Source organism: Columba livia, chromosome 12, assembly GCF_036013475.1.
Source record: "Columba livia isolate bColLiv1 breed racing homer chromosome 12, bColLiv1.pat.W.v2, whole genome shotgun sequence".
Lineage (NCBI taxonomy): Eukaryota > Metazoa > Chordata > Aves > Columbiformes > Columbidae > Columba > Columba livia.
The window spans coordinates 18,102,585-18,129,150 of NC_088613.1; the positions used below are offsets into that span (position 1 = coordinate 18,102,585).

The following is a 26,566-nucleotide window of genomic DNA, read 5'->3' on the forward strand; positions in this document are numbered from 1 at the left end:
GCAGTCTGGTCTGTGTGATGACATCCCACATGTATGGCAACAACATTGTGAGGGACCCTGTTTTTTTAAAAAGAGAAACTCTATGGTTAACAGAGAATATAATATATGAGGGACCAAAAGTGTGTGTGAGGGGGAGATAGAGGGTCACACAAGACTGCCTTGCAATACTCTTTTCTTAGACATTTTGCTCCCTGAAACATCACTGTTAGACTGAAATGGGCTTTTTGTTTTAGTCTGCGAGCTGGCGAATGAAGCCACTAAATCAGGTGCATCAACACTCCTGCTTGTCGCTGGGCAGAGACAAAACTGTACAAATCAAGTGTTCACAGACTTCTATGGATACCTGTTGTTTCCTTCTCTTCTGTAATGTTCATCGAGAGGCTTGGCTGCCTCTCATTTGGCCATTGGATCAACATCCAAAGCCTCTTCCTTTCTTGTGAAGCTTGAAGCCATTTTAGGTACATTCCTTACATTCTTGGCCAAAGCAGAATCTTATGAGAAAATATTCATTCTTGGAAGAGGATCAGTGTTGTTGGTTTTCTTCTAATTTTTTGCTTAAATATCAAGTAATCAAGAACCCTGTCATTATCTTTGTATACTTACCCGCACCACTTTTGCAAATCATTGATTTGCTTGCATTATGCACAAGCTACAAAAAGGCTCTTTGTAGCAAAGTCTGCTCAGGACCAGCATATTTATTTGTGTAGTTTATTTTTTTCCCTCAAGTGTCCATGGTTCCAACCAATAATCTAGACACAAGAATATAAGTGAAGATGGAGAAGGGCAATTCTGTGGGAATATCTCAAAGTAGATAATATTGTTTTTACTATTGATGCCTAGAGCTGAATCACTACTGACTGCTGTCTTCCCTCCTCAGCTGCAGTTGTACAGGCAGCAGAGAAACTGAGGATTCTGACAGCATGCGGTGTCTAAAATGTGCTGATTGTGCTATGGCTTCCATAGGTGGAGAAGGCTGTGCACCCTATAGCTGCTCCCCTCCACATCATCAGACGTGCAGCCTCCAACTTTGTGCTTATGGTAGAGCTTAATTTTTTCTGGTTTCCTAACTGACTGGGAAGTAGGAAAAGTATTGGAAGCCAAATAACAATGACAGGACATAATGGTCCTGCCTGTTCAGTGGAATGCCCAGGAGGGAAAGTAGAAAACTTGTATCTAAAAGGATAAGTGTGAATTCAGACACATGTACTGAAGAATTTATGTTATGGAACGAAAAGAAAGGCAATGCTGGTTTATATCTGAAAGATTATTACGAAACCAGAGATGCTGATGGATGCTTATTGTATATGTACCGAGGCCATATTTCCTGGAGCATGGAGGAGTATGAATAAATACGTCTGATATTCTGTATTATCTGAATATTTTCAGAACCGGAACTGGAGGCAAGATACTATGGAGATTCCTTTGCAGAAGTGTTTCTACAGACAGTGTTTATAGAGTTGAATAAAAATAAATAAAAGCAGCCGAGATGGAAAGATTTCCTAGTGCTCTTTCACCTCAATTGAATCCATACTTGTCAGGGAAGGTATGGCTTGAAAAGGAAGCCCTCTGGAAAAGTCTGAGAGGTGCTACTTTAATCTTCACCTTCTGAGAAGTTTCAAATATCAAGAGCAGAGAGAGACTTGAGTCTCTAATTAGTGAAGGAGGCAGGTAGGACATTAATTGATTTGTTATGCCACTTCTTTGACCTGTGCCGTGTTTGAGAACAATAGAAGAGTTGTAATGTTCTTTGATAACAGAGTAGAGCTTTTGTGCAATAGCAACTAAGAAACCTTTGATCACAAACTGTTGCTGCAAATCTGTTGTTTTTATGATAGTGCTTTTTTGCTGCATGCATTTTAATTTTATTTGTTTATTCTTTGTTTAGGAATTAGTTTCACAGAGTTTGGGGTACTTTCTCATTTTACACAAGGCTTGGAAAGTCCTGAAATCAATGTCTCTCTTCTAATAGCGTTATAGTACAAATCCAGTAACATTTGTGAGAAAGAGGAATAGTCTGTTTTTATGTATGAGGCAGGTTATTATAAACCTGAAAAATAAGAAACACAGGGAAGGAAGATGAACAAAGATACAGGAGGATTTATTTTTCTCTATGCCGGATTGCCATTTAGGGTCAGACTTAGAATGTAACGGTGTCTGTCATGGCTCCACAGTCTCAAATTTCACAGTGAAACATTATACCGTCACTGCACAGTCCTTTGAAAGTTGCCTTCAGTAAAGGTATTGAATAGTGCTAAGAGTTTAATTAATGATTTAGAACCAAAGAGACCTTTAATTTCAAGAGAGTGCATAAAAATAATGCTATAAAAGCAGTGTGTGTACTGTGACAGTTTGATATCAAAAACTATTGTCCTACAAAATGTGTGGGCTTGGGAAGACTTTAATCACTTAGTTGATTGTCATGAAGGAGAACAAAAGAACGAAAGGCGTGTCTCAGCTTCTATATAGACCTAGAAGCAGAAGTATTGACTCAGAATTTAATGGAAACGGACGACACAAACATACAGACACATTGGAGGTCTCAAAAAGGACGAGGCCAAGAGCTTTTAGTTGCAAACAAAAGATCCCTGGCACTTTAAATGTAATTCCTGGTGATGCTTTTTAACCTGTGTTCAGAGGAGGACTGCCTTTCCTAGTCCCAGCAGCCAGTTTAAAAAGGGATCAGCCACTTACCTAATTTTTGCCTGAAATTCAGGTTATCTGTTTGTCTAGATTCACAGTGTAGACAAAAAGGAAAGTCAGAGATGATCCATTGCACCATGAGAGAGGTGGCTGAGATAATTGAGATACGGTGCCCTGGTTAGATGAAGTGTCTTTGGCAAGTGTCTGTCCAACACAGTCCAATGGCAACAGAATGAGCTTGGCTCCCGCTTTGTCTTAACTAAACCGTGAATGTAAACCAGCTTGATTGTATGGTAAAATTATACAAGTAAACGCTGTTACCTGGGCATGTCGCTTTGGAGGGGATTTCACCTGACACAAAGAAGAATACCCTGATAGGGAAATGGGCTTGTTTATTTGTAGTGATTTCATTCGACACCTGTGTAATTAACAACATTTTAATTGTGGTACAAGTCCATATATTAAAGCAAAGTGTTGCTTTTCCTGAAAGCTTCTCATCTTTGGCCAGATGGCTCAGTGTGCTTCAGAGCTCCATCTTGCTCTTTTTTATAAGGGCTGGGTATTTTTTTTCACATAATGTTACCTATTTGTTCCTCTCTACTTTGAACTGTGATTATGCCTGTCATTTTGTGAGATATCTGATTATGTCAACGAGCAGTTAACAGAGACTGAGGGTTATATATAATGTGTACGGAATTAGGGAATTCCTTCCATGATTTTCATACAAGTGAAAGACTGACATGTACCTTTTCTGCAGAACACATTTGTCTATTTGTTTACTGAGCATCGTTCTCTTTCACTTCATGGCCCTGTGTGTAGTAGAAAAGAAAACAATACACGTGTGGGGAGGTAAGAATATCCCGTCCTACTCTGGGAAAAAAAATACCTTCAGCCAAAATAAGTATTTGACTGTTTTGCAAGATAAAGTCCAGCGTGATGTAATCCCAGGCACCTGGTACAGTCACATCATCATTGGTTTCAGCTTTTCTTCATGACTAACAACAATTAGGCAACATATACCAAAAGAAAAAAAAAAGAACTGTAGGCCAGATGGTTTTTGAGAACTGAATAAAGTGAGAGGTGAAGTAAGCATTTGACAAGAATGCACAGGGAGAAGATTAATCATCACTTCATGTTCTATGTCCAGAACAATTCTGCCTTTCCTTGTCGGTGATGTCTGATTTTGAGAGACACGCAGACTGTTCCTCTGAAGGAAAGCTAGTGTTGGACAGATGTAAACAGGCTGCATAACGGAAAAACCCACAACTGTTAAATTTATATTAAAATGATTTACACAATTTGATAACTACCACGATGGCGTGCAAAAGTTAACCCATAAATTGTCTGAAGTGCAGAATAGCATGCGCTTAAGTAGTTAAAAATATTGGCCATCTCAATTTAAAGGGCATGTTGGCTGTTTGTGTTTGTTTCCAACAGGATTAATAGGAACATCCTGGAAACAGAGGAAGGATCAAACCGTACCAAGGTTGGGCCAAGGAGCAGCAGGCAGCACCTTGACACTGCAGCTGTTTGCTCTGCAATTTTTTAGCTGGTTGAGTGAAATTACTTGAGAGTGATGTGTATGTCTGAAACCATCACTGTCTATGTTTTCACTTACACATGTACTAAGTACATGCAGAAGTCTGTGTGCATGTGATATACAGACAGAGCACTGTATTTGTCAGTGCACTCGTGTGTTTCTTTGGAAGTGAGTTAATAAACATTTGTATTGTTGATCAAGTAGCAAATACTGGAACAGAAGAATATGCAAGGGGATACAAGCACAGAAAATTATAAATATAGACGTAAGATATGTATAATATCTTGATTTTTTTGCATTTTAATCATAGAATCATTCTGGTTCAAAAAGACCTTTAAGATGATTGAGTCCAACCATTAACCTGGCACTGCCAAGTCAACTTCTAAACCATGTCCCTAAGAACCTCATCTCTGTGTCTTCTAAACAGCTCCAGGAACGGTGGCTCCACCACAACAGGGTAAGTATGGTAACGAAAATGTTTTCAGTGTAAATTAATTTTACAATCAAATTCTAAAAGCAGTGATCAAAGGCCTACCACCTATCTAATAATTATTTGCATAGTTGGACCCTGATATAGGTTGAATATTTTTGTTAAATACTATCCTTTTCTGGCAGGTTCTTCTCAGGACCCAACAGATGGTTATATTTGTGCACAAAGGGTATTAAGCAAAGAAAACACTTAGCTCACATACGAACAGGTGGATATAACTAGTTCCTGACACACAGACAAAACCATTATATTTGTACATGTATACACATATATAAGCTGTATATAAGTACAATATGTGACACAAATATATGTTTCTGCATTTTTATGCCCCTGATTTGTGCTATTATATTCTGTGACTATTTGATATATGAAAAATCTGTCATGATATTTAGACTGTTAACACCATTACATAAGCAAACTTTTTTTGAGTTTTCTTATTACTTTTAGGGCTATCAGCCTTCATTTCACATCCTGTTTTGTGGGAAGAGAGGCCAGTTTCAACAGGTTTAGATTACACATTTGGGAGAGAGAAGAATTAGTAGTTCAGAGAGTGTTCAGAAAAGCCTGACCTTAATTGACACAGTGGTGTGTTAGCTTCTGCTCAGTGAAGGAGAGAAACAATATTGCCAGTACTTAAAAATCATGAAGATTTCTGTTGAGACTTTCTACGGATGACTTAAAAGACACAGAAATTCCCACAGTTATGTATATTTTGTCTCAGTGAGCTCTCATCAGATGTGAAAGGCAAGAGAATTGTTTTTGTGGTACCAGGACACTTGTTTCCCTGGGGCCTGAGGGCTGTGCAGCTTCTTCCTCACGCACCTTCACTGGGGCCGTTTGCCTGTACCACCAGCTCCCTGTGCAATCCCGCTGTTCCATAAGCACAGTCACTGTTTGGGAGACACTCCCCTATATGGGTTCTGCTTCTGACACTTCCAGCTCCTGTTGCTCTCATGGCACTCAGATGGTCACACTGGATGGCTCAGCCTCTGATTAAAAGGAATCTGGGTTTCTTTGTGCTGTCTTTCTGGATTAAACGGGGCTTGCAATTGCTTAGTGACTGCGTTTCCTTTCTGCTGCTCAAATAACTTCGACACTTAGAAACCTAAAAACAATCGCTAGGTATATGCTTCTTAAAGGTATGTGTGAGTTTTGGCATTGGTGTATTAATTGTATTTGCCCATCTAGGCTGGCACTTTGCCTCCAATACTGGGAAAAAGATGCAAGAAATATGACAGTTGCTAGTTTCAGAAAAACTCCCCTCAAGGAAATATTCTCTCCTAAGGTTGGGTAATTAAAAATTCACGTCTGAGGTTTTATTTCCATTCTAATTCTTCTCCTGAGGTTGCAGAATGTTTTTTATTTCTTGGGAATATAATTCTTGATGTTGTTGTCACTGACGAAATGTTTGGTTTGTTTTTGCTGTACTCTTCATCCTAATGATGTCACGGAGCATTCGGTGCTCCTGGAAGAAGCAGATAAACGTAGTCGAGACAGCAGCAGCATCACATGCTCACCGTGCTGCCCAGCCAACATTCCTTAACTCTGACCGGCGGACCACCTCTGGAGATAAGAGTCCCTGCTTATCAGAGCGGCCTCGCTTTCTCTGCCAAAACCATTAGCAAAAAGGACATTTAGAGCCAACAGGATAGTTTTGTACAGCAGGGGCTTGTTCAGCTGTTCCGTGATCACTACAGTGATTTCATATACACCAGCAGAAAATTTATATTGTGACGTATTTATGTTCCCATTTCACCTAGGGCTTGAACCCTGAAGAACTGGCAAATTATCAATTCTGCAACTCATTTCTTTCCTCAAGACTGGGCCTTTATGTAACTGTTTCTGTCTGAAGTGTATCATGAATTGCACACATACTAGCCACACTTTGTAAACCAGTAGGTGTTATTACCACCTTAAAGATGAAACCTTAGAACTGTTGAATATTTTCTAAAAGTCAAACATTTGACTTACTGCCTCTACTCTTACCCTGTCTTGACATAGGTAACCAAGCTATAAAATTAAAAGTATTATTCATGTGACTAATTATTTGCCCAAATCACAGGTATTTTTTTTCCTTCACAGAAAATTGGCATGGTAGTTGCTGGCTTTCAGTTGTCAAAAATCACTACCATATAATCAGAGGGGAGACAGGGAGACTAATTGCCTTTAAAGTTTTGGTCCTGCAGACTTGCTCATCTGCTGTTCAGTAGCAACACAAAATAGCAACACAGGTTCTTTTAGTGAGAAATCATCCCGACTAACTCTGCAGACAGCTCTTTCCATGATGTTCATGAAAAGATTAAAAATTAGTCAATAATTTCTCAATGAATCAGCCTGTACTTTCCAGTCCTGTTTGCTATCCTTTTCCTAGGATGACCTTAAAACATTTTATAATTTTATTTCATCTATCTGTCTGACTATAAAACTATGCTATGCATCATTTAACACTCCTCGGCTGAGAAGGTCAATGTTCTGGCAAAGCGGCGTGTTGATGTCTTTATGAGCGGAAAATTTTGGTTTTGTATTATATCGGTAACTCTACGAGATGTGATACTGGGATTTAGGGATCTAATCTCTTGGAAAATGATGGATGAGATCCAACTCTGTTCTTGTTAAGTTTTCAAAGAAAGGCTGACACTTGTGGCATATGAAGTGCTGTTTAGTTGTTTGCTTGAAAGTCTGAAGAACAAGAAAATCAACATTTTTAGCTGGCTCCAACAGATGTATTTATAAAATACCCAGATTACCTTTATATTTTAATTTTAAATCAAGACTGAAATAAGCCTGAATTTAGCAAGATTTTTTTCTTTGAATAGGGTGTTATGGAGTATTTAATTTTCCTGTTACGGAATATTTATTGTCTTACAGCCTGCATCTACAGTCTCACAACGTCTCAATCCTGATGATGTTAAATGTTCGGAGCAAAACTCAGACAATTTCACTTTTGCTATGAGGACATGATGGGCTATTTTCTGTTTTTACCAGAAGCTTGTTGGAGTGCATCTTGAAAGTCATCTGAGAGCTTCCGGTTTGTGCTTTTCTGTGTGTGATCTGTCTGTGTATTTTACAGAAAACATCGTGATTTGCTTTGGCAATCATCTTTGCCTTTCTCCTCTTCTGCATAAATTAATGTTTCATTATACAATAACTGGAGATTAGATGATCAAAACAGCAGCCACTTTTCCACCCTCTGAGGGCCAAAATCTTGTGGGATCTGTTTTCAAGATACTACAACAAGGCAGAGCGCGGCTGTACTTGCTGTGCTGTGGGACAGGGATTCCACAAAGCCTGAGGTCAGGCAGCTTTGGAGGATTCTTCTTAATGCTCCATGACACTTTGGATCCAAAACCAGTAAATCCCAAGTTTCCCCCTTGTGGGCATTACAAATGATGTCTTAATTTAGCAGCACTAAGAAAACCCTTTTTATCTCTTTGTTTATAACAGATTTTTTTATTATTATTTTATAAAAGAAAAATACAAAATAAGCCCTGCAAGCTTTCAATTTAAACTTTTAAAACCAAATGAGCTGGCCTGAATCTTTCTACAGCAGACACTGTCGAGACAATTCCATCTTGACTACTTTCTGGTTTAAAAATATTCTGCCCAGAATATGTTTTTAAAGTGATAGGCATCTGTTGTTGAACATGTTGAAAGGAACGGGGAAAGTCTTTCCTGCTAATTACAGTGTTAGCACTTATGTCACATTCAAGATTTATTCCCCTAACTTGGGAGGCAGGTAAATAGAGAGAGGGAAGAACAGAGGTGGAATAGTAAGGTAGACCCAGGTTTTGAAGTCAGTTTAAAGTTTTGTGCTCAGGCCACTACATACCATTACACTTGCAGATCCTGGTTTATTCAGCCCTCTAGAAATCTAATCATTTTAGGATTTCCAGTGTCTAAGTTCACAATAACATTAATTACCATGCAGAAGTCTGGCTATATCAAGACAATTAAGAGATATGAAGAGAATTAGTGGAAGAGTGAATCATGGGTTCAGTATACAGCCAACCACTGCTCAGTCTGATAAACGAAAGCAAAATACAAAGCCTGAGAGAAGCAAAAAAATATCTTAAGAAATAATTAGAGCTTGTGTGTTTGAGAGAGCCGGGCTTTCTTGGCAACACCAGGCGGCAGTCGTTTCTGAACAAACAAGATTGCAATTTCTGTCTGTATTTCAGCAATACTGGAAGGCTGGTGGACGTGTTGCACAAAGGCCATTTCCAGAGCTTTCTGCCAGATGAACTTCCTCCGCGTGCCAAAGGTGGGCAGAAACGGTGCATTTAAGATGCGCCTCTGATGCAATATCGGTCCCTGCTCCAAAGGCATTGCCTGTATTGATGGGTTTATGGGACACTCTCAGGGGACATCTGCTTTGTAACTAATGAGGAGCTGAGTTTTATGTGTGCTCTGCTGTTCAGGGGCTTGTGCACCGTTCATGTCAGTGGGGTTCGTGTAGGTTTAGCAGTTGTAAAAATAAACAAAAAAACAAAAACCAGCCTGCAGGTAACAGCTTTCTATGGGTATAATTTACAGGTGCCTGCAGTGTATGAAGAGCAGCTCGTTCCTGGGTGATCTAGAGAATAACCACGTTTGTACAAGAGGCTGATCTTGGGCAACGCCTCAGCGATCACAGCAGCCATCAGCCAGGTCACACTTCCAGCGGCCCTTTGCCACAAGGATGTAATGCATCTGCAAACTGGCGGTGGAGGCAGCTGCCCCACAGCTCAGTCCTGTGGTGGTGGGGAGCCCAGGCCCTGGGGGGTTTTCCTTCCTCCCCTCCCCTGCAGCAACAGGGCCAGGCTGAGGAATGGATAGGGGGAGCTCCCTGCATCCCCCTTTCCTTCCCCCAGTGGCCTTAAAGGGCAGGTTCCTGCTCCGCCTGCACCCATTGCCTCCCAGCAGCTCTTCCTGTCCCTCAGCTGCCAGGGGATGAAAACAACAACAGGTGTAAAATTAACGTCATCTCCTTTTTTTTTTTTTCCAGCTTTGCTGCCCCATCCTTCTCTCCCTTTCAGCTTCCAAGGGATTGGGCTGCTGTGCCAGAGCTGACAGCTTTAGCTTTGGGGACCTTGTACCACGTTCCCACATTCAAAGGTTTGTTCGCTTTAAGAAAACGTGTGCCGTCATTGAGAAGGAATGTGTAAAATCTGGTGTCAATAAGCTTAATTGGTATGAAAGCCTGATGGGGTTTGTGGGAGGGGTGCAGATATCACCCTGTGCTGGGGGGAGCTGCAGAGCAGTGACCTCAGGTGTGGGAGGCAAATACTCAGCTGAGGGCTGGGAGCAAAAGTGCGATTAGTGGTGATGTTCTACTGGTGCTCATGGCAGTTGGCTCCAATACACCGAGCAGAGTTAACGCTGAAATGCGTGGAGGTATCAGAGCAGAGCTAGGAGACCTGGTGGGTCTGGGAGGATATGCTTGAATCGTGAAAGAGAGGAGGCTTTCTGGATCCAGGATAATTTGGGATTCCTAGGGAGAGGCTTGACAGCTGAACTAGAGAGTCTTGGTTCCTGCTGGTATGGCTCAGCCTTCCTGGGAAGACACTTCAATGTGTGTTTGATTAAGAAGAAAATGGGCAGAACAAGTGGAAAATAGCAGTACATCTCAGAGAAAATTCCAGTGGGCAGGAGTTGTTAGTTGGCTTCAGACAGAAAGGCTGAGCTGTTCTAAGTGATCTGCTTTTTAGAGGTAAGCGAAAGGGGTGCAAGTGTAGACTTCAGGTTATAAGGAATAAAAGGGCAGCACAGCTGCCAAAAAATTAAAAGTTGATGTATTTGCCTCTATAAATGCGGCATGTTTGCTAGAACTCTGCAGCTGGATTAAACTCAAAGCATATGTTCTCTGACTTTGGGCTTATCCTATGCTGGGCTGCATCCATCACTTCTGCTCTCTCCTCAGCAAAACAGCTGAAGTTCTGTAAACTCACAGGATTGCACATCTAAAGGCCAGTGATCTTTATACCACTTTCAGTTCACTCCTTAAACTTCCTTTTCTCCTTTCTCCATTTTACCTATATAGACGCTTCCTTATTTCTTCTTTTTTCTTTCTGATGTCTTTATTTGTGTCTTTTCCTTATTATTTTGCCTCTTTTTCAGTGATGAAATGTGACTCTGTCACTTGTTCAATGCATTTTCAGATAAAGTACATTTATGTTCTCACTTTTGCTTCCTTCCTGTTTTGGAGGGGCTCTTAGAAGCACCCCAAAATAAACCTTTCTTATTTCCCTAGCACAAAAAATCAACAGCAATAGGCTCCTGGTTTCCTGAGATTACTTCTGTTTATTTTGATTAATACTTATTCAGTGTTTCCTTGCTATTTTCAGTCTTGTTTAGATTGTAAATAACTTGCGTTAGAGACCTGTCATCTTCTTACAGTTACTGAAAAACCCAGACAATTAAACCTTGGTTTGTACTTAAGCCTACTGGTGAATCCTAAGCTGTGGATAACAAAATAATTTTAGTAGGGTGAAATTAATCTTTCTGTCCAGGGTGTTTGCTGCAGTCTGTGAATCCCTAAAAAAAGACTTGTTTTCCGATGAAACATGTAACATACTGACGACTTCAGGTTGTCCACTAATCTTTGTAACTGGCATGAAGTCTATGATGGCTGGGAGTCAAAATCCTGGCGCTGTGTGTGTTCTGCTGATTACCTGCCCGATGAAGTCGGTCGGCAGAGCAACCTCCGTGTCATCCTGCAACCATGTCAAGTTATTTGCTCAACTTCTCCCTGGGAAAGCGAGTCAGAAACATTTAGGTGAAGATTTTGTTTTCAGTACAAATTTGCTGCTTTTTGGAAACCTATGGATGTTATAGGAGGAGCTCACTTTGATTAATTTATTAGTAGTAAAGTAATGTGGGGAAAAAAATGAACAGGTCTGTGATCGTTCTAGCTGTTTCCAGAATGAAAGACTCCAGGCTTTCCTCTTGAAAGGGACAGTAGTTGCACTAAGGCAATTAAGGAGAATAAGCTGGTTACATGTAAATGTCTATGCCATTTTTGCTTGAGTCAATTTTAATCTATGAAAATGTGTGAATTTGAGGTTTTGCTTCAATTTTTTTTTAATAAGAAAAAATCAGTTCTGCTACATAATAGAGCTGTATCTCATGAATTCTACTCAACAGAGTTGGAAAAACTAGATTTGCTGCGGCTATATGAATATGCTTCTATCAGTACAGAAGCTTATTCCTACCACTGACGAACTGTCAGTGACATCCATTTTTCTCTCGTCTTCTGTTTTAACATTCTCAGACTGATTTGTCTCATCTGCACCTTATTTCAAAATCTGCTTTCCCAAAGCTGTCCCTTGTTCCAAACAGACCTTTCTGTCTCTTTTGCTTTGGCTACGGCCACGCTCACAGTGTAGTGACTTTGAAGGTTACCATTATTTTAGCTACCGGTTTCAATACAGGAGATTAATTATTCTTGTAGCCATCCTAAAGGAATGGCAGGAAATTGTATAAGTGGGAGCTATTTCCATGTTGTGACCATGAGACAGCGGCTGCTCTGCTGGGTTGTGAGCAGCATCAGCTCCAGCTGCGGGTAGAAGGTGTGACATTGATGTGACCCTCCATGCCACGGTGTTCATCACCTGTGACCCAGGGGAGGCTTCACATGCAAGGAGGGGGAGAAAGAAAAGCACAGTTAGGAATTAATTATTACTGAATTGCTGGAGGAAAAAATAATAAAAATGGGTATTATATAGCAAGTAGAAGCACAATCTTGAGAAGATCTTTTGCTCCAAGTAACTGTCACACTGTTAGACTTTTTCAGAGCCCAATAGCTTAATGATATCTGAGACTCTCCTGAGCAGAAATACTTCAGAAAACAATCGTGGTAAACAAGTTGCATTCTCAGCTCCAGGAGCGTTTGCTGTCACACAGAAGTTCCAGATTTTGTGCTGGTAATTCCAGTGTAAATAAATCAGTGTAAGCCACCAATTCAAATCCCCTGTACCACTTGGTAGTTGGATTAGAGTAGGATCCAGAACCGAGTGCTATTATAGCAACGTGGCTAGTGCTCACTCCCATGCTTCCTCCAGCGTGGGGGTTTTGCATAGATATGTCAGAGCTGTAAGTCTCGGGAGCCGATTGCCGCGGGCAGGGTGTGGGCTGCAGCAAAAAGCTGCGAGGAGCAGCCATGAGCACAGCTGGAGGTAATTGCAAAAGGGCTCTGCAAGATGCAGAGCAGAAAGCAAACCTGGAAATGGTGCATGATTAATCTACTTGCTCACTGTGTCACGGGAACTTGACTTCATAAACTGAATTGCACCAAAGAAATATCTGAGTTGTATTATCAATCTTGTCTCCATATAGAAACACATCAGATCAAACATCAAGATTTGTTTGTTCTTTTAAGTGCCATCATGTTTTACTAGATCTTCTGATATCTCTCATAACAGTTTTCTTTTTGTTCATTGTAAATGATTAATTCACTAGGAAGTCAGCCTGCAGGGCCTGAGTATTGCAGGGTTCTAAATGGCTTGTTTTGCCAAAACATATTTGTTACTGGATCAGAAGAGCTCGATTGCCTACTAAAGAGGGAATTCTTCCTAATAAATATTCCTCCTGTGTAGAGGGTGCTTCTACATTTGATAGAAGAGAGGATTTCTGTGAAGTGTTCTGACAGTGTTTGTACTTACTGTTGAAGTCAGGATTGTAAGAAGCACTTTTCCATTCCTGCCTTGTGAAGACGTTCTAAAGGACAGAAACAAGCTTTAATCTAAAGAATATTTATGGGTTTTGCTAGGGAAGGAAATTCTGTAATGCATAATGTTACAGAGAAATTCAGATCTATAATTCACACTTTAATACAGATCCAAATTAATGTTACAGACTGACATATTGAGGTTTTTCTGGATTGTCATTTCTGCAACTGCCTAGAGAAAGTCCTTCTGATTTTTGTCAGTATAACTGTCTGGCTCTCAAAGGATTTGCTCCTGTTTTCACCAGTCAGGAGGGAAGTAGTAGACTCATAATACACAGCAAATATATTCCACTTCCTGCCTTCAGATCTCTCAGATAGATAAAGATAATGGGAGAAAAAAGCACTCAGACAAAAGAGTGAAAGTCATGTTTGGTCTTCTTGGAGAAAATGAGAGTGGAGCTGCTCTGGTAGGGGCTGTAATAAGAGTTGTTTCAAAGGGGAGGGGTGGCAGGAGGTGGGACACACTGCCAGATTTTGATTTAAACCTGAACACAATGGTGAGGCACCTGTTGAGAGCTGAAAGCTTTTCTAGAGGTTTTGGTGCTAATTGTTGCCTTGCAGCTGGAGGATTATGTGTAACCTGAGCATTTAGCACTGAAGTTCTTACAGCAGCCTTGACAAGTATTGAAAGGAGGAGTTCTGTTTTAATACCACAAAATTGTGTTTTATAAAGTTTGTCTTTAATCTTACCTTGCCGTGATGCCCTTTCAAGAAAGAGGACCATAATCTGCAAGTAAAGTCAAAGTAAATGCAAGGATAATATTTTTAACTTCAAAAGTGACTGTAATTCTACTAAATATTATATAATATACAGAACTAAATCAAATCTCCCATTGTCTGTGCAATAGGCCCATGTGATTTGTTAGTTTGGTTGACTTTTTTCCTCGGTATTTTATAAAAATACCTACCATTGCCTAAACAATACATAATCTACATTGATCCTCTGTTGCCTGGAATTGCTGAGCTAATAGAACAAATAAGAGTTCACTTTATGGCTGTGTAAGAGTCCATTCAATTCACTGAGACATACTGGCATCAGTGTGTTTGAATGTGATGTTAATTTATGGGTACTTCTTGTCACAACAGAATGCCAGTTTTGTGATATTAGCCTTTTATCAGCAATCTGAAGCCAGGCAATAGGAAGCAGCACTAAAGTAATTGTAGTTGGATGGCGTGCAGAAGGACGAGCTGCAAATCATGAAATTAGACTCGTAAAACCTGGTTGTGTTTTGTTTACTCGTAATCCGCAGTTACTCAAGGTTTATGTTAACAAGTGGTCATAAATGACAAATTAATAAAGTGCAAATTTCGGGTTCTCAATTTACTATTGCCCAAACTCTTTAACAATATATAAATAAAAATTAACCTTTTTCCATATTTCTTGCATAAGCACTGCAATATATGTTTGGAGAGCATTAGATCTGAGCTGCTTTGCAAGCAGATCAAAGTAGTTGCATTCATTATCAGCTCTACTTTTTCCTAAAGTGATCAACTTATATTAAAAAATCATTGTGGAAACACGGGGAAAATTAACTGAAGATAATATATCTTTAAAATATATTGTGAACATGTGTACTCTATAGGTATTTATTAGGAGTATGACAATTTCGGTGAAGTTTAAGACATCGCTGCATTGCATTAGGACATTAGAAAATTGCCATTGTACTACCTTCTTTCTCCCCTTGATAGCACTGGGTTGTTCTCTGAAGTCTCTTTGTTTCCTGTACCATACAAAGTGCTTCAGATTTAGGACCGTAACTAGTCTGGCTCTTGATGGGAAAAAAATCTGAATTACAGTAGTAGTGTCTGGTCCTTTGCTTAAAAACAAGACTACAAAAGAGGAACTTAAAGCATTATTTCAAGTCAAAGAAATAGCACTGGGTTGCATATGTAACTCTGAACTTGAACTCCTGCTTTGAGCACTCTACATTCTCTTTTTCCTCCCTCCGAGGTTTTCAAAAGAGAAAGCATCCCAGCCTTTACAGCATTAACTAATATTGAATTATCTTCTTTAGGTTCAAACCTAATAATGAAGACACAGGTTCTGCTGTGAGGAGCTGGATGTTGACTTTATGAAACTTACTGATGAAGAAAGTACTAACACCTGAGGAGAATGAGTGCCAAAGAAAAACCTCCTGCGTACTTCAGCTGTGGCTTCTACAAAGATAAGATGCAAACCCTCATCAGAACTGAAAAAGTAAAGAGCTTATCTAGAATATTTCAGTGAAAGAACCATAATTTCTGCAACTAACTGAGCAGTTTTGTTTGTTTGTTTACACTATGTGGAAGAGTGAAATGCATTACTCATAGTTGTCATCCAGTAAGCTTTACACAGATTCCTTGAAAATGCAAGAGTTTTCTCATGTGACTGATTTATATTATTGTTCATGTTCCATAATTTCCAGTGGGTTACATACAACTCGCTAAATGGGTGGATGTGCTTTCACTGTTCACATAAAATGGAGTATTCTTCAGTGGGACTCTGATAAACGAAAGGGAGAAAAAATTCAGTATGGTAACTGCATCCAATTGTATTATTTTGGCTTAGCACGGTTGCAAGTATAAATCTATTAAAAAGAACCAGGCAAAAAGATACTTATATACAACATTTTTAAAAGGCATAGTCACTTGCTTGTGTTAAAAGCTGCTAATCTATAGGCCTGGAAATACTTAGAACTTTCATATTTTTGAACGGTCGACTAACTAAAAAAAAAATAAAAGTGGTGAAAGGAAATCTTCTTGCTGAAGAAATGTAAAAGTAACATACTTGGCAGGCTGCTTTGGGTGATGTCATCCTGCAGACTGTACTGAAGCCTGTTAGTTTGCAGCAGGAACAGATTTCTCAAGGTAGGCCGAGTCTATGGGCACTTAGTGTTGCTCTCAACTTCAGCCAGCCAAGATCTGTGCTTTTTACACCTCGTTTGATGGTAACAAACCACACACACTTTTAAATGTGGGACTCAAAGGCTTCTTTCTTATTTATACACACATATATGTATTGGTATATGTTTGAAATCTTTTGTGTGGGTTTATCTCTTGGCTAAAGATAATGCTCGTTGCTAGTGCAGAATATTTGTTGTCCTGGGTTCTGGCTGATGAGGACACTAAAATTAAAGTTGCCTTTGGGAAGGCAGGGAGACCCTTCTCCCCACCCCCCGCCCCCACCCCTGCCAGTTTCTTGTGAGGTACCAGTTCCTTGCTTTCTCTCCCCAGATACTTGCTGATAGTCAGTAGAATATGGGAGTATCCACAGTCTGGTGTACATTTGCTTTGCCATGAGTGAAATAGGTCTCAGCTCTGAACTGCACTAACTTGAGTGCAAACCTTTGGCAAATTGCAAAGAGCCTTACTATATTTAAAGCATTGAGTAGCAAAAGGATTAGGTTCTCTTGAAATGATCTAAGAGAGAGCATGAATCAGGTGGTCTTTGGAGGGTTTAAGGATTGTCCTGTTAAGGGCCGATAAATGTAGTTCACTCATGTGCTAAGGTAAGGGAGGGTTTGTATTTTATATGTTTTATGTGACTGTTATGATCCCATCTGCTCTATCCCATTGACATGGAACACTCAGCCTCGCTGTGTAGCACAGGTACTTTAAAATGAAATTGTAAAGAGTACAGATAGTAACAGAGATTACTCAGGGCCTGATTCTGGAGAAACTTTGTGGACAGCTAATAGAATAACGTGCCACTTGGGATAAATTACACTGGACTTACGATGATTGCATCTGAAAGAAAAAATACTGACTACCTTTCATTTACATTCTTTTGCTCTTGCATTTTACTACTAGTGAGAACTACCACTGCAATAGTCCAAGTTAATTTTTTGTTTCAAGATGTTATCCCCTTTTGTGGTGATGTACAGCAAGGATGACGAGGTGCTGTCACCATCAGTTGCTCTTGGCTCAAATGCAGAGGTCTGTGTGCTGGGTGTAAAGGCTGTAACTGATGATGAATCCTACAGGATGATGATGAATCCTACAGGAAAGACACCACATGGTAGACTTGCTGTTTTTTTCAAAACATAACATTGAAAATACTGAAGTTGCAAATTAGGCCATATAAAAGTAATAGAATGCTAAACAAAGGATTTTCCCATCCTCTTATACATACATGTGCTTTTTGGCACGCATGCATCCAATCTACTTTTTTCTTTTTCAGCAGTGACAGATGCTCGTTAGGGTGCCCATGATGGATCTGCTTTGAGGAGGAGACTTTGCAGATATTTCAGAGCTTGGTATGATCCTTGCCTCCCTTTTTGCAGCTGTTAGAATTGATGGATAGGGCTGAGAACAGGGATCTTGGTATCACAGATGAACAAGGATTTTGGTATTGTAGATGAACACTGTCCTGGAGAAATTAACTCTCTGCTGCTGCCTGCCATCATGATGCTCTGTGCCGCGAGGTGAGGTGTGTAAACCACATCATTGGGGCTCACGGAATTTGAGTGGTGGTGGCTTTCTAGGGGTGTGATTCAAAGCGCTTGTGTACATGTGCTAAGAAAGGTGTACGGGTCTGAGCAAAGCAAATAAACAGAAGCTGGTTTCTGGAAAAGATGGTCCTGGGCCTCTTGAATCAGTCCATTAAAACTGCTGAACATGTTTGACCTTCTATGCTTCAGTGTCCTGTCTGAAAGTACCACTCGTTTGACTGAATTAGGGTATATGAAGCACACATGGTGGAAAGCGTAGGCAACACTTCTGTAATGGTGAAAAGCGTATCAGTACGTTGATTTTTTTTCCTGAGGAAATACTGCAGACAGATTAGGGTCGAGGAAATATATGGCAAGACTTGCACAATGGAGATAAGACAAAAATTTGAATACTTGTTCTTCACATCCCCCATTTGAGCCCTGAATAAAGAATAGTTCTCAAACAATTCTAAATAACATTTAATAATGTCTATAAATGCAGAAATGATTTGGCAACGGTGAAAGTTTCAGGCTTCATAAAATAGAGTGCAAAATTTTGTCTGCTTCTGTTTCAAAGTAGTTATCAACACTCTTTGTCGGTACCATGAGACATTTGATACACGATATACTTGTTAGGTGCTGTAGGTCTCATTTATTAAGAGAAAAGTAACTACACATAAGGTCAGTTCGCAGTGTCACTGCAGTACTCCTTGACTATTAAACCAGAGGAGAAGTCTGGAGCTTTGCGAGTGGTGTTGTTCAGATACCTACACTTTAAAATTTAATTAATTTTAGCATGTCTGAATTAAGAGAATGTGAAAGCATTATTTATTTTATGACTACTGCACCTTCCTGTTAAAAAAATAAATCCGTGTATATGTGAAATCTAAAAGGCTTAGTACCTAATTGCAAAATGTAAGCCGTAAGTATAATGGAGACTTCTGTAATTATATAATCTATTTCTTTTCATGTGCGTATGGTTGTGTATAGCTGTGTATGGATGTTAAAATGCGTTCTTGACATACACTCTGCCTTCTGCAGATTCTCTCAGTAGCAGCTGCTGGACGCGGCAGGCCTGGTGGAGTGAAATCCTTCTCCTTTCTCCGTGAGGCATAATTTTATTAGACTATTGTAAATCATAGGGATGCTTGCTGAGTATGCTCTGCAGTTATGATGGTTTTGGTTATTGCTGCACAGAACTAGGGTGGGGTTTTTTTTGTTTTAAAGTTTTAGAAGTTCAACTGTATTCAGGTATTTGTATGTGAGCAACTGGTTGTCAGAAGAGATATTAGCAGTGATTTCCTGGAAATACCTATTGATCGCTATCTAACAGAGACCCAGTTGAACTCAGGAGTGTCCTGCAACCACGTGATGGATTTGTAGTTTATTCCATTAAAAATGGGGAAGCAGACACACCTTCATCTGGGGGAAAAACTGGAATCTGCTGCCCAAGGAAACAGTGTGGAAACATCTGAACAGAACTACTGAATAAGGTAACTCACATTTTCTGTGGGGAGAAAACATGCACAGGTACTATCAGCCTAATGCAGCTGTGGGCAGTTCAGGTTCCATTCTCACCCTTTTGTAGGAGTTTTTGTGCTTTATTACTGTGTAACCCATGGTCTTCCTTCCATTATGGGACTAACTTGGTTCCCCAGAATTTAGTCTTTCTGGGAGTCTTGTTTTAATTTTACAATGTAAGGTATTTCAGGGGCAGAGACCGTGTCTTATTTATTGCTTTTATGAGTCATTTAGTTCATTTTTGGATGCTTGACAGATAATAATGTGTTTGATTGCATCATGCGGTATACCAGGTCTGTAGGAAAACAGGCTTTTAACTCAGCAATGAAGTCTTAAGTTTGATTTACTGTTTACTCGTTCAACAGCAGATGCTAGCCAGAAGTCAGATCATTTAAATGCTGTGAACTGACTAAGCCAAAGGCAATATAAAATCAAGTATCATCAGTGTACGTCTAATAGTTCACACAATGTAACGCTGTCTAGATTTTCATCATTAATGTTCCTGGACTAAACACGGAGCACTGGATAGAAGAAAACCTGGACAGGTTTCAGCTGGAAAATGTTCATAGTATCTAAATGTTCGATAGAATAACATGTTAATGGTTGTGATTTTGCAGTAGTGCCTGTACACTCCACATTTTGCAATTGTTGAGCCCTACTGTAATTTTCTTCCCACCCCATGTAATTTGTTCTTGTGTGGGCTTTGGAAAGCTGTAGTTGTGGAAACATCAGCAAATTAATTCCTAACAGAAGTAATTGAGCTGACAGCTAAAGACATGCTCACTTTCTGGAGCACTTAAAAATTATTCTTCATTATTAACTTTCCCATTGAGTCTAGTGCAGAAAGTTGTGCCCTGTAGGGACGCTGTTGGCCAGATCTGCGGACATAATGTTCAGTCTGAAGAGCACAGGGAGAAGCACTGTATTCTTTTTCCTCCTCAGGGACCTGACAGTATAGTTCATGAAAGACACATTCTTGGGCACATGTTGACCCAAGTAAATTGAATCGAATTGTTGCTTGTCATACGATCAACGAACCCAACAATGTCCATGGATGCAGAGTGTCAGAAATGCAAGGTATGCGGTGCCTTCGGTTAAACTCTTGTGGAAGACTCATGAGTGAACATATTTTGTCTTACTGTTGTAGTGGGCTTGCTGCAGCTTAATCAATTTGAGTAGGTGCTTTGGGATTGAAGTCTCGAGTCACTTGGCTTGGTTCCTGTGGACTAATGCTGCAGAGACAAAAGCAGTGTTCAAGTTAGTGGTAACCAGCACTGCTATTAGTACCAGGGGAAGGGAGGACACAAAGAGCTTTGTTCTCTCAGGTCAGGAATGTAATAGATTTACTGTCTCTTACTGTCAATTGGCTGAACTGTGGTGAGTGGACACGAGCATGCTCAGGGGCTGGCGCAGGTGGACACGAGAGTGTTTGGGGACGGCTTTCAGCAGGAGATGTCCCTTATGAAACCAAAGAGGAGAAGCAGAGCATTAGAAGCCTCCCCTCCAAACGCAGGCCTGCAAAGCAAATACATGTGGAATCCAAATATGGGTAGCAGAATGTCATTGTTTGAAGGTGAAAGCGACGAAGAAAGAGGATGAGAGAAGTGGCAGAAGGGAGATGTAGTCATAAAAGCTCTGATACGTAGGGATGGAAAGCTCGGAAGGAGGGAGAGCTTGAGGTCGATGCTACCTAGAAAGAGGCTGAAGTTGGTGAACAGACAACTGCTCTTTTGATTCCTGCTGCATGTAGGAATATACAATTTTGTATGATCTTTACGCATGGGGAAGGGCATGCAGTAAAGGTACTTGGCTCTCTCAATTATTTCTTGTCTTGACTCGTTCAAATGTCTGTGACCCTTATGTTTGCCAACTTATTTAGGTCACAAAGAAGAAATGAGATGGAGATGCCTGAGGAGCTCAGAAATTCCAAGAAAGTATTATGACTAAACTTGGAGGTTTCATGAGAAGAAGTAGAACAATGAGTAAAATTTTCCCAGAAAGGACCAAAGAGTCCTTGTTATAATGCTGGGATAGATGGCGAAACCCAGCTGTAATGCAGCAGTGGGAAATGTTGGGGACAGATCTGTGGTTCCTTCTGTCAAGAAAGAAGTTCAGTGGAACACAGGAGATCAGGAAAGCTCTGAGATTTCCCAGCAGAAATTAGCTATGTCAAAGAGTTGAGGAAATAAAAGAACTTAAATGGGATGGAACGTTTATTGAACTTTTTAGGTAATGAGGGAATTGCCAAAGGGGAAAGGTCAAGCTGGTCAAGTCCAAATAATGCAAAACTGACTTAATGAATTTGATTTTCATTTATATTACATATCAGTTGAATGGCTGAACAGAGCCACCCGAGACAAGCAATGATGCAAAATTTACTCTGTGAAAAGGCTTGTGCCCAGTAAAGCAGGCACCAGGTATTGGTTTGGGGGTCAGTCATCAATTCCAACATAGCTAAATACTAGCAAGAGAACGGGACCATCTGGTTAGGGCTGATTAAGTATCTTGCAGCTTGAGAACTTCCCATCTTATCACCTGCCTTTCCAAGGAATAGGTGTCTAGGTGCTGCTGTTCAGTGGCATTTAGACTTCCAGAGTAAGACTAGAAAGGGAGACCACGGGTGCCCCCAGGACACCATAGAATTTACCACTAAATTTTAGTAATTCCTCGGAGAAGTTAAAAAAAAAGTTGTTAATGAGGATGCTGGAAGCTGGCAATTATTTTTGCATGACTTTGTCTTTTAATACCTGGTGCTAATCTAGTTCATGACACATGTGAAGGTTTATAGAAATAGTACGTTGTTTGTGAAAACAAGGGAAAGTATCAGTGATGCCAGAAATGGAAGGGGACAGGTCAGTTAGATGCTGGTCCTGTGAAGGAAATGGGTTTCTAGAAGGAGGACTTTTACAAGTACATAGTGAGGCAGAACAAAGTGCTACAAGAATGCAGCCCTGTCCCAGCTTGATGAACAGACAGCACCGAAGCTCAAAAAGCAGAGTTACCTTTTGTGAAGTGGCCAGTTAAAGACCAGTATCAAGGGTTAAACTCTGAGTGTGTAATGAAATCCTTGCTCTATGTGGTACTTGTTCAGTAAGAGTTACTAGACTGGAGTATATAATACAGCTAAAGAGAAGTTCCAAAACTGAGTTGTCTAACTGGCTTCAGGTAAAGGCACAGTCTGGAGAGCTGTGCCCTTCCACAACTTGAACTGTTTTTCGAGATGGATTTCTGGAATTTAAGAAGAAACCTGTGTAGGTATGAAAATTAATGAATGAACTGGTGTTTTATTATGACAATATCTTCATAAATATGGCAGACATATTTAGGCATTAAAAGCTTTAGTAATGTGGCTCAGATGAAGGAGGTGGTTTATAGGTGATTGGTTTTTTGGGTTGTATTTTTGTTGATAAATTGTTGCATTTCAAAGGCCACGAGGCACAATAGCACTGTGACTGTTGCTTCTGAGAACAGATAAAGGGAATATCTGAAACTCATTTTGAAATCTGAAATCATAGCTCTTGAAGTTCAAATATTTTTTCCATTCTAACTGAAATAACTCAAATTTCTGAATTTCAGCTCAGTTCTTGGGTCAACAATAGGTAATAACATTCTGGCTATCAGAAGGCTTGTTGCGGGGACTTCGTATTTAGTTATACTAGACACAATTCTAAGCTTACAGAAGTAATTCTTCCTTCCAGTAAGTACCACTGCTGTTATCCAGATTTTACACATATGAGTAAAAACATTTATGGGGTAATCTAAGAAGATTCAGAGAACTCTCTTACTCCTTACTGTTGTTTATCTTGTATGTCAAAATTTCCTGAAGAGTACTGGAAACTTTATCATCTATCTGTGTACACACTCAGCCTGCTCTTCACTTTTCCTTTCTGACTACATACATGGTTCTTGCTGTTATAACAGCACTAGTCATATAGACCATAGGTCATCACGAGCCGCCAGCATAATGTTCTCCATATGTTGAGATGTTTGTGAAGAAACAATTCGAATTAAGGCACTCTGTCAGGCCAGAGTTTTCTGTTAGATGTTAAATTGCAATCACACAAAAGTTGTATTAATGGCCAGGCCACTTCTTTAAATGTTGAATAAGTAGTTTCTAAGAAGCAAACCCAGAAAGAGCAGGCAAAGTTGTGTTTTCACTGAAGCCTGTGATAGGGTTTACAACATGTTAAGCAGGGTTGGCATTCGCTCCTTGCTTAATGGTAGTATCTTGATTTGTAGCTCCTTCCAGGACTCAGTCTCATATAGTTTCTGACCACATCTGTTCAGCGCCAGAGGACTCGCTGGCAAAGGAGCAGAAATTCTTTCAACAGCTCTTTGAATAAGGATCAGCTACTTTTAATTTACCATGGGGTGAAAACATTTACACGGCGTTACCACAGCACAGGTGATGTACCCTAAAGGTTCATAACCTAGTTTACCCTGTGCTAACTTGTTCACAGATCTGTGTTTTAATTTTATAGTTTCTGCTTTATTGTGTGGATCGCCTGTAATGAGCATGAACAATATGTTTATGTCGTGTAAGGGAAACAAATCCTATTTTAAGAAAATTTTCATTAGATTAAATATCATTATGGTGAAACACACAATTCTGTAACTTCCTCTGAATGCTTAGCAAACAGCACTTCTAATTAAATGGGTTTTGCTTGCTCTGTATTCCTCTTTGTATTACACAAATAGTTGGAGCAGAAAATGGTTATTAAAGCCAGGAGTGTGCCTAATAACTGGTGTGGTAGAAAAGCAAATTGGTAGCTCAGTACCTTTTTAAAACAGCTGTAAAGTTTTTACTTGGTAGCAGAAGTCAATTGATTTTTTCCTTTCTTCCCCACTTTGCTTTTGGTCTGTATTCCGAGGATATTTTTCTTTCTTCCCTGCCACAGCTGCCGGCGGAAGAGCCAGGTTGGGCAGCTCCCACCTGTGTAAGCATGTGAGGTAGGATGGTGCGGATTAGCCCAAAGCTGCTCAGCTAACGCTGTTGTGCACTGAGGCGAGCGAGGAGGGAGCTGCTGCCAGGAAGGGTTTCCTGCCATCCAAACCAGACAGATATTTAAAATCTGGGTCCCTGATTTTTCACTCTGACAGTGCTGTGCATATCCAGGGCTGTTTCTAGAAAGCTATGAGGGATCTTTACTCTGTTGTCTAATTAGGGTATCAATAAAACTCCTTGGCTTCTGTTCCTGGAGGCTTCGTTGCTTTTATATATTCATGTATTGCATCAGTATAAGAGCGGTAACTATTGTGAGCCTGAAATAAAATCTGAGCTTTCCAGAATGGGTTTGCCTGGTTTTATCATTGTGAATTTTACTTTCAGATAAATCCAAAAATCTCTTGACTTTTCACTTGGAGACAACTCTTAGAAACAAAACGTTGTCTGTGGTCATTTAGAGAGGGCCACCAAAAATCACATTCTGCTGTCCAACCCGCTCGATCTGCCGAAAGCATATTTTTATTTCCAGATTTCTTATGAGTGTGACTTAAGGAAGAAAATTAAATGGAAACAGAATGAATGTGTTGCAAGTGCATGGCTTAAACATCTCAATTCTGTAGCCAGTTTCACATTCTATTTGTTAATTATTCCTTGGGTTTTGTAGGTACAGAAATAGAACTGGTCTCTTTCTGCTTTGCAGTCTTGGACATCTCCTGTAGGCGTTCCTCTTGTTGAGAAGTTTCTAGAGGCATGGAGCCTGCAGAATATAACCATAGTCACTGAAGTCCACCCCATTAATAAGGTCTACTCAGTGTATTAATACATTAGTGGGAGGGAAATTCAAGGTTCCTTATTGGTGTTGCTTGAACACTCTTTCTGGGGCGATTGTAACTGAAGCAAACTCCGGTAATACAAAGACCAAACACAGCAAGTGAGGACTCAAAACTTAGTTGGAGATGTTGTCATATTTATCTAGATGTTAACAGAAACTTTCTTAAATAGAAGCTATTCTCACATTACAGTCCAGATGAGGATCACGGAGCTTTTCTAGAAAATGAAATCTGTAGATAAGCCGGTAAATTTGTAGAACACTTAATTTTTAACCTGCCACTTTTTCTGTGCCCATTTTTACGGTAGTAGCCGTGCTTATGAACTCCGCTGCATGGGAGTCAAAGTCCTGGTTCGTAGCTCTGCTCCATTCCCCACTTGAGCGCACGGGAAGGGACCCAGTTGCCACAGGTACCTTCTGGGAAAGGTGGTTGTTACTGACTATATTTGAGCACCACCTTGGCCTCGGAAGGAGAATTGCTCTTGGGGAGAATGGCCGCTTTGGCAAATGGGGAAAAACAGTTTCCTGGGATTAACGGCAACTGCTGCTGCTACTGTTATCTGGCTTTTGTATTTTTGCTGGCAAAAGTTACGGTCCTGCTTTATTTAATTCCAGCCAGCTAGTCTCATTCAATTCGGTGGTGCAGTGGAGTCATGTTATTTGTGGCTGATAATTGTTAAATAGAACAATTCATTAAGCTCCTATATCAGTTGATTCCTTCTTATTTCCTTTTAAATTTTGTGTGTTCCTTTATTGCTGTCTTAGAAGATCTCATAACTGCCTGAAACTGCTCATTTTTATATTAGCTTGCGTGTTACCGAAGACCTTATTTTGCACTGCCTGTTTTGGCTGGAAGTTTTGTGGTGCATGGGAGAAATTTTACTTGCAAAAAACCCGTCTCAATCCTAAATGGTTTTAGAGGGATAGGGCGTAGTTCTGGTCATAGTTCAGGGGTTTTTAGATTCTAACTATTGAATATGACAGCCTGTATTAATACGTGCTGTTATATTGGAGTTATGAGCTGGAAGTGGTTTTTCCTTAGTGACGTGTGGCTGATTATCTTTGGTTTATGTGGCTGGAGTTTGTCCAGTGATCTGTCATGGATAACTATGAATATTTTATGTTAACAAATTCAAGCATATTTCCAGGTTGGGTCTCTGTGTAGCTGGGACAGTCGCTTGAGTGGAAGAATCATCTAGGTTTACAGTACTTTGATTTAGGCCAGTTCAAAAGTTATAGACCAGTTTAGCAATCTGCACCATTATGGTGGGGCAAAATGAAGCTATGCACTATGCTAAAGAAAAACAAACCCAATGAAACCAGATACTGTAAATAACGCCTGTGCAAATCCATACCCTGTGCAATATCACTGCCTTCTCTGCAGATGTACAGGGTGTGAATCAGTGCGGTGTTAGTTCCAGTGACTGCAGTGATTCATTCTGTATTTCTTTTCTTTCCTTCCTTTCTTCTTTTCTTTTCAGCATGAAT

The 26,566-nt window shown here is 40.1% G+C and overlaps 1 long non-coding RNA gene across 2 annotated transcripts in view; it reads left to right on the forward strand.

The window, feature by feature from the left end:
- Window positions 1-24,352, forward strand: part of LOC110354971 (uncharacterized) — an 87,119-nt gene extending 62,767 nt beyond the window's left edge. The window contains exons 6-11 of one of the 2 annotated variants that reach the window (XR_010475732.1): window positions 4,491-4,637; window positions 7,539-7,698; window positions 8,849-8,931; window positions 9,204-9,317; window positions 9,655-9,764; window positions 15,390-24,352. This is a non-coding gene — a long non-coding RNA (uncharacterized LOC110354971). Of the gene's footprint in view, window positions 1-4,490; window positions 4,638-7,538; window positions 7,699-8,848; window positions 8,932-9,203; window positions 9,765-15,389 lie in introns of both variants that reach the window. The other variant, XR_010475731.1, reaches the window with a different exon arrangement.
- The last annotated feature ends 2,214 nt before the right edge of the window (window positions 24,353-26,566 follow it).